At 39.6% G+C, this 13,248-nt stretch overlaps 1 pseudogene; it reads left to right on the top strand.

Annotated features, from left to right (window-relative positions):
• The first annotated feature begins 5,085 nt into the window (after positions 1–5,085).
• Positions 5,086–8,450, top strand: LOC131971230 (uncharacterized; annotated as a pseudogene).
• The last annotated feature ends 4,798 nt before the right edge of the window (positions 8,451–13,248 follow it).

Below are 13,248 nucleotides of genomic sequence, written 5' to 3'. Positions count from 1 at the left end.
CTAAGTCTTACAGTGTAGAAATTAAGTGCAGGAAGATTTATCACGCCAGAGTGCGTATCTATGTTTTGGACTAGCCTTCTAACTGCTTCAGGGATCGCTTTAATTACTTTATTAAACTGGGTTTGTGTGCAGGTTAAATCATATTTTAAACAAAAATCTGTGTAAGAGAGCCAATGTCCCTGGTCTTTAATGAGATGAGTTATGGACCAGATATTTTTATCCATCCAGTTGTGCAAGAAGAGAGATTTGCCATTGCTCGTGACATATCTGTTATTCCATATTGGGGTTTGATGAGGAGTAAAATTGTGTGTGAACATGAGCTTCCAACATAATAAAACCTGTTTGTGAAATGAGGACAGTTTGGTTGGCAATCAAAAATTTGAGGACAAATTCCATACCACCCATTTTTTTAAAAACACCTCTGGGGAGACAATACCAAATACAGTTTTTGTTCATCAGGAAAGATTTTAGCCACTTTAATTTTAATATAGTGTGACCGGGTGAGCCATTTCTCTCCTGGTCACTGCATGACGCTGTGCCAGCTGTGTGCAGGTTAATTGGGGCGGGGTGCAGGTTAATAGGTGTGTGTGTGATTAAAACAGGTGTGTTGGTCGCCGCTCTCCGCTTTTCTGATTCTACACTGCGGGGCGTCTGGTGTGTCAGGTCGCCGTGCATGTCCGTGTCTCCTCGGCGCAACATTAAGAGGCATGGAGCGACGGTGAGCCGGAGGGGGCAAGCAGTTCGGTCGGAGCGCGTGCTTGGGTGCAGTAGAGCTCAGAGCGGGGCGCTGTAGCCAGCGTCTCCCACTCTCCTAGTTCTGCACTTATCCGTTTGCCGTCCTGGTGTGTATCCGGTCATCGGCCACCACGACGAGGTCTGCTGCTGTCCTGGCTCTGCTAAGTGTGGACTGAGAAGCTCCACTGTCTCGGGTCACTCCACGCGTCCACAGTTTTGGTCCTTTGTGGACGAGATTCAGACAAATTAAAGCCAAGTTTGGCTCGCCTGTCGCCTGTCTTTTTAATTAGTTTTTATAAGTCAATATTCTTTTTAAAGAGTAAATATTTCGTTTGTTTAATTAAGCTTGTTTCTGTTTAGGGTTTGATTAATAATAGTTTGGGTTATTTTTCTTATTATATTAGGTTGATAATTATATTCTTTTGTTTAATGTTTGATATGTTTTAAATAAAATTGATTTATTGTGAAACCATGACCTCTGGCCCGTGTGTGTGATTCCGGACCTGTGTTGGCCTTTATAGGGCAATTTCCTGGGTTAGAATCCCAGGTGGCGTTGTTGGCAACTCACATTATACATATACACGCATACACAGACACACTCACACCCGCTCCCGCCACAATAGCATTCAAACACTCAAAATCAATAGCTTTCAGACCGCCATCTTCATAATCTTGGACCATTTCTGACTTTTTAATGTAATGTACCCGGTTTTTCCAAATAAAATTGAAGTTCAATTGGTTAATAGTTTTAATGAATTTATTAGATATGGGCATAGAGTATGCAGGGTAAATACATCGAGCTAAGGATTCCATTTTAGTTAAGTATGTTCTACCAAAGATAGTTAGGTCTCTTTGTAACCACATGTTGAGTTTGGATTTACAATCAGTAATTTTGTCTTGTAAATTTAATGTTTCACGATTTTTTTCATCTTTGGTTATATGAACACCAAGATATTTCACAGAGGATCTGATGGGAATGTTATAAGCATTTGCACGTTTGCAGTCATGTATGGCCATTAATTCACATTTATGGCGATTAAGTGTTAAGCCTGATGCTTTAGAGAAAGTATCAAGTAGTTCAAAGATTTTGGGGATTTGTTCCAAGTTTTTTACAAAGATGGTGGTATCATCAGCTAGTTGACTTATAATAATCTGTTCATCAAAAACATCTAGTTTGGGAACATCCGAATTTTTAATATAAATTACAAGCATTTCTGCTGCCATAATAAACAAGAATGGGGACATATTGCAGCCTTGTTTAACTCCTCGGTTAATGTTGAATCTAGGGGATGTGCCATTTGTGAGTGCCACTGAGCTGGTTGTATCATTATAAAAGGATTTTAGTATGTTACAAAAATTGGGGCCAAATCCATACATATGTAAGACCTTGAACAGAAATTGATGCTCTAACATATCAAACGCTTTGTAGAAATCAAGGAATAGAATAAATCCTTCATCCTCTATCAGATGGCGATAATCTAAAAGGTCTTGCACAAGTCTTATATTATTATGTATAGATCTGTCTTTTACACATCCTGTTTGTGTTTCACTAATTATTTGATCCAGGCCTCCTTTTAATCTGTTAGTGTAAATGTATGTCAGTAATTTATAATCATAGTTTAGTAATGAAATTGGACGATAATTATCTAATAATTTACTATCTTTTCCTGGTTTTGGTATAAGTGTAATGATTCCTTGTTTCATAGTAACTGGCAGTGAAAAATTAGTTGTAGCTTCTCTAAAGACTTCAAAAAGAACATTTCTGAGCAAACTCCAGAAGTGTCTATAAAAGTTAGCTGTTAGACCGTCAGGGCCAGGAGATTTATCTAATTTTAGACACATAACAGCTCTATCTAGCTCTTCTATAGTAAGAACCTTTTCACATTCTTCTTTGAAACCACTGTCGATTTGTGGAACAAAATCCTTAATTTTATTCAGGAAGAAGTCACAATCTGTTATGGAGAAGGATGATTTATATAAGTTTTGATAGAACATACTTATTTCTCTTGCTATAAGTTTTGGGTCTGTGCAGTCTACATCATTAATTGTCAGAGTTTTAATAGAATTCCTCTTCTGTCGTTTTTTTTCCAGTCTACAGAAATTTTTCTGTAATTTTTTCCCCTTCTTCGATCCAGTTAGACTGGACTAGATCTGATCTGATAAACGCCCCTCTGGATTTTCTTTCATATATTTTGTCAAGTTTAGATTGTAATGAAGAAAGTTTATTTTTGTCATTATCTGTTAATAATTGTTTGTTACTGACCAACTGTATCTCCTTTATGATATTTTCTTCCTCTAAACTATGTATCCTTTAAATGTGTTTACTGAAGGAGATTGAGTATTGGCATATTTTGTGTTTTATAAACTCCCATTTTTGAGTGTATGAAAGTATGGAGTCATCCTGTAATATTTCTTGGATCAGGTCTTTGATGCCATTATTGTACTTTAGCAGACTGGCATTCAATTTCCAGTAACCTTTTCTCCTGTTAGACTGCATTATAGGCATTACAGATAAATCAACACAGCAGTGATCAGTAAGTGGAGCAGGGGATATTTCACAGTTTGATATTTGATTAAGCATTGTGTCTGCTACTAACCAGTAATCTAATCTAGATTTGATTGTGGCATCTGGCTTGAACCAGGAAAATTGATGATTTGGATTATTTTCCCTCCATGGATCATGAAGACATAAAGTGTTACAGAAATCAGATAATACTAAGTTAGGATGGATATCTGTGAATTTGCTGGGACATCTGTCCTTACATTCATCCAAAATCATGTTCCAGTCACCACCTAAGATTACATTTTCTGTAAGATGTCTTTCTTTAAGTTCTAATATTGTGTCTTTGATATCTGAGAGAAGATTTTTATTTAATGTTGTGCTACAGTGACCATAAATATCTCCCAAAATTAGCGAAGCATCGTCTAAATCCAACACACATATAATCCAATGGCCCTCATTATCAGATTTAGTTGTTATGATTTTCCAAGGACAGTTATTAAATAAGATTGCAAATTTTTCATCAGAGTTCTGTGAGTGAGTTTCTTGTAGAAATACACATTGTGGACTTTTGTTTTTACAGTACAAAAAAGTAGCTTTTCTTTTAAGATTATCTCTTAGACCCCTTGCATTGACTGTTAAGAATTTAAGGTTGTTTTTCAAGGACATACAAATAAATCAAACAGATAAGTAAATTAAATAAAAAAGTACCTTGAAACAGTATTTTCTGTTGAAGGAACTTCTTATTCATCGTCTCAAGTGGTTGACTAAGCCATGACTGTACGACCATCAATCACAGCGATGTGGCCTTTATAAAATGCCACCTTACCAAGCGATCTAGCTTGCTTGGTTTTCGGCCATAGTTCTCTTGTCTGTCGATCCTCTTTGGTGAAATCTTGGACGAACCGCAGGTTTTGATCCTTGCATACGGGAGAATCTTTGGTTGCTTTCCAGACCGCATCCCGGTGACGTCTCCACAGAAACTGCATGATGACCTGTCGGCTCCGTCCGTCATCTCTCCTCCCGATGCGGTGGACTGAGTCGACTACATCTTCCATTTCGGCCTGCCACTCTGGAAAGATTTTAGGGAGAAGGTTGATGATTTTCTCTCTGAGGTTTTCTCCTTCCTTTTCCTTGAGCCCAGAGAGTCTCAAGTTCCAGCGGCGTTTGTATCTTTCCATTTCGAGTACTCGTTCTTTAAGCCCGACGTTTTCTTTTTTAAGGTCTGAATGTTCTTTTTCCAGCATTTGTACCTTAGATTTGCATTCCGTGATCTCGACTGAGTTTATCTCCACACGCTGTATCATGCCGGCAAACATGTCGGAGTTTTCTTTGAGTTGTTTTCCGAAGTTTTCCACTTTGTTATCCAGGTTTCTTATGGCGATAAGGACATCAGCAAGGGATGGCTCCGATTCTGTCGCCAGTTTTTTGGCCGGTGGGGTTTTCGTTGGAGCTGTATTTAACGGACGTCTTGTACCCGAGCCACTAGCGGTGCTTGGTTTTGATGTATCCATAGCGACAACATTAGCATAGTTGTGGAATGCTAATTTGTCCCCCGCGTTAGAATTAGCGGTCTTGAATGGAGGGAAATCTTTGCTGTTGTGAACAGACAGTTTTAATTAGACGTCGTTGTTCACTACGGTGTTGGTGAGTTGGCGACAAACCGAACGGAGCTCAAAAGTTTCTGTGTGCCCTGTTCGCCATCTTGCCGGAAGTGCCAATCTGCCTCAAACTTGTCATGCATGATGATGGTTCATCACTGACCAGTTCAACATAACAATATGTGTTAGGTGACCATGACTTAACCGAGATATTGTTGGAAGAGATAGGTCTTCAGCCTGCGGCGGAAGATGTACGACAGGATGCATCTCAAGCCATCCTGTCGACAGACAAGAGAATTTTCTGAGGTCCTGATGTCGGTAGGGAGCTCGTTCCACCATTTGGGAGCCAAGACAGAGAAAAGTCTGGAAGTGGTTTTGAGGCGAGTTGACCCACGCAGGGTGGGAGTCGCCAGCTGTTTGGCTGATGCAGAGCGGAGAGGACGGGCAGGGATGTAGAGTTTGACAAGGTCCTGGATGTAAGTAGGACCTGACCCGTTAGCAGCAGAGTACGCCAGAGCTAGAGTCTTGAAGCGTATCCGCGCAGCCACCGGAAGCCAGTGGAGGGAGCGGAGGAGGGGTGTTGTGTGTAAAACACTTCTCTGCCTTTCCCTTTGAGCAGTCATCCACCCAAAATCCCATAGAGACTGTGTCTGTCCCCCGTCCTCCCAAAGCTAAGTTATTTAAACCAGGTTCTAACAGAAGAGGAGTTACCCAAAATAACCTAATAAGAATTGAAACTTCAACTGCAAATAAACAAAAAACCAAAATAATTAAATGTGGACTCTTAAACATTAGATCCTTATCATCTAAAGCTTTATTAGTAAATGAGTTAATATCAGATTGCAATATTGACTTACTTTGTCTAACTGAAACCTGGCTGCGTGATGAAGAATATGTCAGCCTAAATGAATCTACTCCTCCTAGTCATATTAATACTCATATCCCTCGTGGCACAGGCCGAGGAGGAGGAGTTGCAGCGATATATGAGTCAAACCTTCTAATTACCCCAAAACCTAAATTAAACTATAACTCATTTGAAAGCCTTGTTCTCACAAGCCTTGTTCTCGTCTTTCACACCCAACCTGGAGAAACCAACAGCCAATCCTATTTGTCATAGTTTACCGGCCTCCCGGTCCATATTCAGAATTTTTATCACAATTCTCTGAGTTTTTATCAAGCCTAGTACTAATTACAGATAAGGTAATTATTGTAGGTGATTTTAATATTCATGTTGACGTTGATAATGATAGCCTTAGTACTGCTTTTATCTCCTTACTAGAATCGATTGGCTTTAATCAGAAAGTTCATGAAGCCACTCACTCTTTTAACCACACCCTCGACCTTGTGTTGACGTATGGGATTGAAATTTAACATTTAATAGTTTTCCCACAAAATCCTGTGTTATCAGACCATTATTTAATAACTTTTGAAGTCCTGCTATTGGACTACTCGCTAATAAGCAAGAGTTTCTACACTAGATGTCTATCTGATAGTGCTGTAGCTAAGTTCAAGGAAGTGATTCCACCTGTCTTTAACTCTTTGTCGTGCTCCAACATAATAGAGGACTATGTTAACTTCAGTCCCTCCCTAATTGATAACTTTGTCGACAGTACTGCAGATTCACTGCGAACAACGCTAGATTTTATTGCCCCACTAAAAAAGAAAATAATAAAACAGAAAAAGTTAACTCCATGGTACAATTCTCAAACCCGTGAACTGAAGCAAATTTCACGAAAGCTCGAAAGGAAATGGCGTTCAACTAAGCTGGATGAATTTCTTTTAACCTGGCAGGACAGTCTTAAAACATATAAGAAAATCCTCCGTAAAGCCAGATCAGCCTATTATTCGTCATTAATTGAGAAAAATAAGAACAACCCAAGATTTCTTTTCAGCACTGTAGCCAGGCTGACAGAGAGTCACAGCTCTATTGAACCATGTATTCCTATTGCCCTCACTAGTAATGATTTTATGAGCTTTTTCAATGAGAAAATTATAACTATTAGAAATAAAATTCACTACCTCCTGCCACTAACTGGTACTGAGGCATCCTTAAACCCTGGAGCCTTAGAAACAGGTACACAATCATTTAAAGTAGCTGTAATTAAACCTCTTCTCAAAAAGGTTAATTTAGATCCTGGCGTTTTAGCAAACTATAGACCAATATCTAACCTCCCCTTCCTCTCTAAGATCCTGGAAAAAGCAATCGCAAATCAGCTTTGTGATTTTCTTCAACACAATAGTCTATATGAGGACTCCAGTCAGGATTTAGAACTCATCATAGCACAGAAACAGCATTGGTAAAAATTACAAATGACCTTTTAATTTCTTCTGATAATGGACTTGTCTCAGTCCTTGTCTTACTAGATCTGAGTGCTGCATTTGATACAATTGACCATCGTATCCTATTACAGAGACTGGAACGTAATTGGCATTAGAGGAACGGCACTGGGCTGGTTTAAATCGTACTTATTAGACCGTTTCCAGTTTGTTCATGTGCACAATGAATCCTCCGTGCGCACTGATGTTAACCACGGTGTTCCACAGGGTTCTGTGCTTGGACCAATTTTATTCACCCTTTATATGCTCCCTCTAGGTAATATAATTAGAAAACATTCAATTAACTTTCATTGTTATGCTGATGACATTTAGTTATATATATCAATCAAGCCAGGTGAAACTGATCAGCTAGCCAAACTTAATGCATGCCTTAAAGACATAAAAACCTGGATGGTCCACAACTTCCTAATGTTAAACTCGGAAAAAACGGCAGTGATTGTGCTGGGACCCGAACACCTCCGAAACTCATTATCTAAAGACTTAATTAGCATCGATGGCATTCCCCTGGCCTCCAATACCACCATAAGGAATCTCGGAGTTATCTTTGATCAGGATCTGTCATTTAACTCCCATATAAAACAAACTTCAAGGACTGCATTTTTTCACCTACGTAATATTACAAAAATTAGACACATCCTGTCTCAAAAGGATGCAGAAAAATTAGTTCATGCTTTTGTTACTTCAAGGTTAGATTACTGTAATTCCTTACTGTCAGGCTGCTCCAATAAATCCCTTAAAACTCTTCAGTTAGTCCAAAATGCTGCGGCTCATGTACTAACAAGAACCAAGAAAAGAGATCATATTTCTCCTGTTCTAGCTTCGCTGCACTGGCTCCCTGTAAAATCCAGAATTGAGTTTAAAATCCTTCTTCTTACTTACAAAGCTCTAAATGGTCAGGCACCATCATATCTTAAAGACCTCATAATGCCATATTACCCTTCTAGAGCACTACGCTCCCAAAATTCTTTGTTACTTGTGGTTCCTAAAGTCCTTAAAACTAGATTGGGAGCCAGAGCCTTCAGTTATCAAGCTCCTCTCTTGTGGAATCATCCCAGTCTCAGTTCGGGAGGCAGACACCCTCTCTTTATTCAAGAGTAAACTTAAAACTTTCCTCTTTGACAAAGCCTATAGTTAGGGCTGGCCGAGGCCTGCCTTGGACCAGCCCCTAGTTATGCCGCTATAGGCCCAATGTGTCGGGGGACACGATACACCGGGGCCCTCTTTCTCTCTCTCTGATGTCCCAATAATACATGACACAAGCTTTTATTTTCCCAGAGTACTCGCACTTTTCTCTGCTCTCTCTTCACAGGGTGTCGAGCTGTGGTCCTGCTCCATCACTCCTGCTGGTCTCACTGCTGTGGATCTGGTTCGGCCCCAGATGGGAATGCTCCTGCTCCTACAGCATCACCTGCTGCTGTACAAATACAAATAAAATTGATTTGATTTGATTTGATTTGAAAATTTGGGAAGATTGAAGACCAATCGAGCAGCTGCATTCTGGATGAGTTGTAGAGGTCAGATGGCTTTGGCAGTCAGACCTGCCATGAGGGAGTTGCAGTAGTCCAGGCGTGAGATGACCAGTGCCTGGACCAGGACCTGAGCTGCCTTCTGAGTGAGAGTGTCCTAGAAACTTGTTTGTCCTAGAAACTTGTATGAGGTGTCAGATTACTCAGGATAGAGTCCCTGTTTAACCCATTGATGCCGGGAAAGCATTATCGCATTTCTACCATTAAAGCTGGGAGCGCTGTTGCGTCACTCTACCATTAAGGCCGGGACAGCGGATATGTCATTTTGTAGTATTTGTATTTTTTTCCACCTATTTTCGGTCCCCTGGCCAATGAAATGCATCAGAACATGATCAGAATACATGCGGGAGTGTCGCAATGCAACATCGGACTTTTCTAAAACTTATAAATCATGGAGGTCGAGGTAAGTCATGGAAGACGACTATAGCGGAGGAGCTCAGAAGTAAGTGACGGAAGAGATCTGATGAAAACAGCGCCGATCATTTAATTGCTGATACGGACTTTGAACCCTCGGAACCAATCGACCGGCATTTATGGATGAGGAATATGTTTTTAGACAACATATTTTCACCAAAGAACAGACAGATTTGTGGCCATCTGGAGATAATAATATTATTAATAATATATTAATATTAATAATAATAATAGGCTAATTGATTGTGATGATGATATAAGAAATCATGACTGTTTATGTCTTATTTTACTTTATGCGTCGTTGAGTACCCTGAAAAGTGCAATATATAAAATGTATCATCATTATTTATTATTATTATTATTATGATAATTTTTTTTTTATTAGAGTAGGCTAATGAGAACTATGTCTTGTTCTTCCAATGGTCATATCATGTTTGCATCTTGCTAATGGGCATGTATTAGTATTATGCATAGGATTTTTTATTCAGGCAAATGTAACATTTGCTGAGTTTGTTGATTTTAAAAAAAAATGTATTGAAGGTTTGGACAAATAAACTCAACTTCGTATGAAAGCCACGGGTATAAGCTCTCAAATACTTTTTGAATTTCATTTTTATCTGCTACAGAGGCTGAAAAATCTATTATTTAGTAGGTGTTGAATTTCCAGAAAAACTTCAGGTTTTAGGGGGTCATTTGAAAATCGCCCATAGGTTTTCCAGGCATTTTTTTCCAGGCGCTTTAGGCCTTAATGGGTTAACTGCTGATTTAATCAACAAGACTCAAGGGCCAGAGGCAAGCACACAATCAAAATGTCTTTAGAAATGTTCTAGTTTAACATTATTCTTTATTCATTTAGTATCTTTTTTAGTAATTTTACATCTTTTTTAGTCATTTTGTGTCTTTTTTAGTCATTTTGTTTCTTTTTTTAGTCATTTTTTGTCTTCTTTTAGTCATTTTACATCTTTTTTGTTATTTTTGTCTTTTTTTTTAGTAATTTTGTGTGTTTTGGGGTACTTTTACTTTTTTGGTCATGAGTGTTGTTTTGTGTAACATTTGTAACACTTGTGGATGCCTGAGAAAGTGTTTATATGTAAATTTCATTTTATTACCTTTTTTTAAAAAAGTATCAGAGAAATTCAACTTTTTTTCTGATTTCTGTCATTCTAACTGTGTTATTCTGAACAAAGACATGTTTGAGTGTTTCTAATTGTGCTGATTCCATAGAGCTGCAGGACTTATAGATTTATATAGATTTAATATATTGTAACTGAAACGCTGGTGTTCTCCAGTAAAAACAGAAGAAATGCCGACTCGTCTGTTAATGGGCTGATGACGTGAGTAAGCAGTGTTCCTGTTTCTGTATCGACCGAGACTCTCACTTGTCTGACTTTTTGATACGGCTGCTCTCCTTTATTTATTCTTTTCATTTCTGACATTTTGAAACCTATTGTCTGCCGTCCCGACGCGCATAATGTGAGACAGAGAGAGAGCAGAGGGACAAATTACAGTGTGCATGGAGGGAAAAGAGAGAGAGATGTGGTGAAAGTGGTAGTGTGTGTGTGTGTGTGTGTGTGTGTGTGTGTGTGTGTGTGTGTGTGTGTGTGTCAGGGGACACATTAATGGGCTGCAGAACATACACAGTGTGTAATCTTCACACGCTGACAGTCTGAAAGCTTCAACCATCAACAGCTCAGTACACGCACACAGGTTAGAGGTCACACACACGCAAACACGCCGTATAGACATCATCATCAAATACACATATGGACTACATATGGTATATACACACATACACTGGTGCAGAGACTCTGCAGGGGGTTTGACAGTGTTCAGCTGGAGTAGATTGGAGCAGCAGCCTTTGAATCACACACAGACACACACACACACACACAGATAGAGGCTGGGTTTTGACAAGCTATTACAGAGAGATGAAGTGATGGCGGAGCAGAGGGAGCGGTGGATGTGAGCAGCATCAGCATCACTTTGATTATTGGAGCTCAGTTTCGCCACATTTTGACTTCTGACTAACTAAAAACTGCATTTAAAATGCTGATAATGGAGGGTATTTAGACTCTGAGAGTCCAGAATTGAGGAAGATATTGTATAACAATACAGAAACTAGAAAATTTCGAAAGAAATTTTGATTGTGGCGTGGCCAATCAAAAGGGGCGTGGTAATCAACCACCAATTAAACAGGAACTCTATGCCGAGTAATCTGACACCTTATACAAGTTTCTAGGACAGTTTTTGTTATGAAAGGGGGCGTGGCTAATCAAAAAGGGCGGGAATTTATTAAATATTGTTATGTAGAACTGGTCAGTGATGAACCATCATCATGCACGACAAGTTTGAGGCAGATTGGACAGGGGCGAGTCTAGGGTCAGAGCTTTAGGGGTGCTCGCTCGTGGTGGAGCTCTGCTCAAGCGGAGCGAGGACTTTTTACACATTGGGGGTGAGCCCCAGGCCTCTTTTGATTGGTCATTTTCCAGCCCTCCACGTGGGTGCCTTTTCAGTTGAGAGGCACCTGGCTGCAGACCTCCACTGTCAGGCCCCTACCTCCACTGTCAGGCCCCTCCACTGTCAGGCCCAGAAGTGAGGACGTTTTTTGGTGCGTGGGGAGGTGGGGAGGACATTTTGGGAGGGTCATTTTCACCTGCCCTTTGAATTCGAGAGAGACCAGCGAGAGCGCATATGTATGAAAAGAAGAAGAAGAGTGAGTTTATTCTGCGAGTAGCGGTGAGTTTCTGATTTTTATTATCCAGAGAAAGTAAATGCATGGTTTGTGTTCTTCGTCAATATACGTGCCGTTGTAATAGTCGTTATAGAAGTCATTAATGACGCAAATTACCGAATGTCGGTTTGGGTTGTCGTTTTGAAGCTAAGTTAGATGACTTCAAAGTTTACTTTCACTAATGGTGGTTTGCATCAACACCTAATGATTCTTAACTTTTTAGTGCATAACGTAAAGTAACTGTTCGCATTTGTTTGTATGTAAGTTATGAAATATTTTTGTACTATAACTCTCCGTGCATTAATTGAGCATAGTCACAAAGTTGAAAACATCTTTCTGAACTCACGGACGTAATCAACACGATGCAAGTCACCAGGATGTTTCCACGAGCTAATTAGTGATATCACCTGTTTAAGTGGAATCAACATGTGGCAGAACTACATGGAACATTTTTACTTTTATTTTTCCACCTCTGTTGTATACTACAGTGTATAAAAAACGAATAGTAACTGAAATGCTTCTGCACCATCAGTACTTTTATTTTTGATACTTGAGTATATTTTGCTTTTAAGTGTCGCAGAAATCATCGAGTCCAGTTGAGAGGTTTGCTGTGGTGGTGTGTTTATTAAGAAGCATGCAGGCTTTCGTACTTTCGTAGTTATTACTTCTTCTACATAAGTATGGCCTCATTTACACTACCTTGTGCACGTGGCCATTTTACCTGTAAGCAAAGACGAGACAAACAATACGTTTGCAGGCTGTATACATTCATTTGAATTGAAGTTCATGTACTATAATTCAAACACATGATATATTTTATGTGGGTTTTTTTCAGATGCATCTTTCAGTTGTCTCATTGGATGGAATTCCTGCAATGGAACGCTGCACAACATGCTGCAGTCAGTTCCACTGCCCCCTTTGTCCCAAACACCTCTTTAAACCGAGCAAAACAAGCAGAGTGGAAGGTGAGACTGCAAAGATTTTGTTATTTGACTTAAAGTTGTTACAAGAATTTTTTTAAATTTATTTCTATTGTTTAATAATTTTTTGAGCCATGGAAAGCTGTTCGCCCACTGGACAGATGCATCAAAAGCCCTTCTGCGAGGTGAGGTTGTTTTGAATATTACAACTGATTTTGCTTATCTATATATTTTCAGGAAGAAGAGCAGCAGGCAGAGGTCTCAGTCCGACTTGCTGACGTGGACACACCAGTGGAAGGCGTAAGCTTTCCCCAGTATCTATTGGTCAGGTACTGTTGGGGTGGCAGCTATGGTACAGACATCTTTTCTTTCTGTCTTTTCCATAGGACTCGATTGAAGATCGCATTCTTCACAATTGCTGGCATGCAGCAGAGTGGGTTCAGGCCAACAAACCACTGTTCTCTGGCAAAGTGGACCTGCCTGA

This window comes from Centropristis striata, chromosome 5, assembly GCF_030273125.1.
Source record: "Centropristis striata isolate RG_2023a ecotype Rhode Island chromosome 5, C.striata_1.0, whole genome shotgun sequence".
Taxonomy (NCBI): domain Eukaryota; kingdom Metazoa; phylum Chordata; class Actinopteri; order Perciformes; family Serranidae; genus Centropristis; species Centropristis striata.
This window is presented reverse-complemented; position numbering and strand designations above follow the sequence as displayed.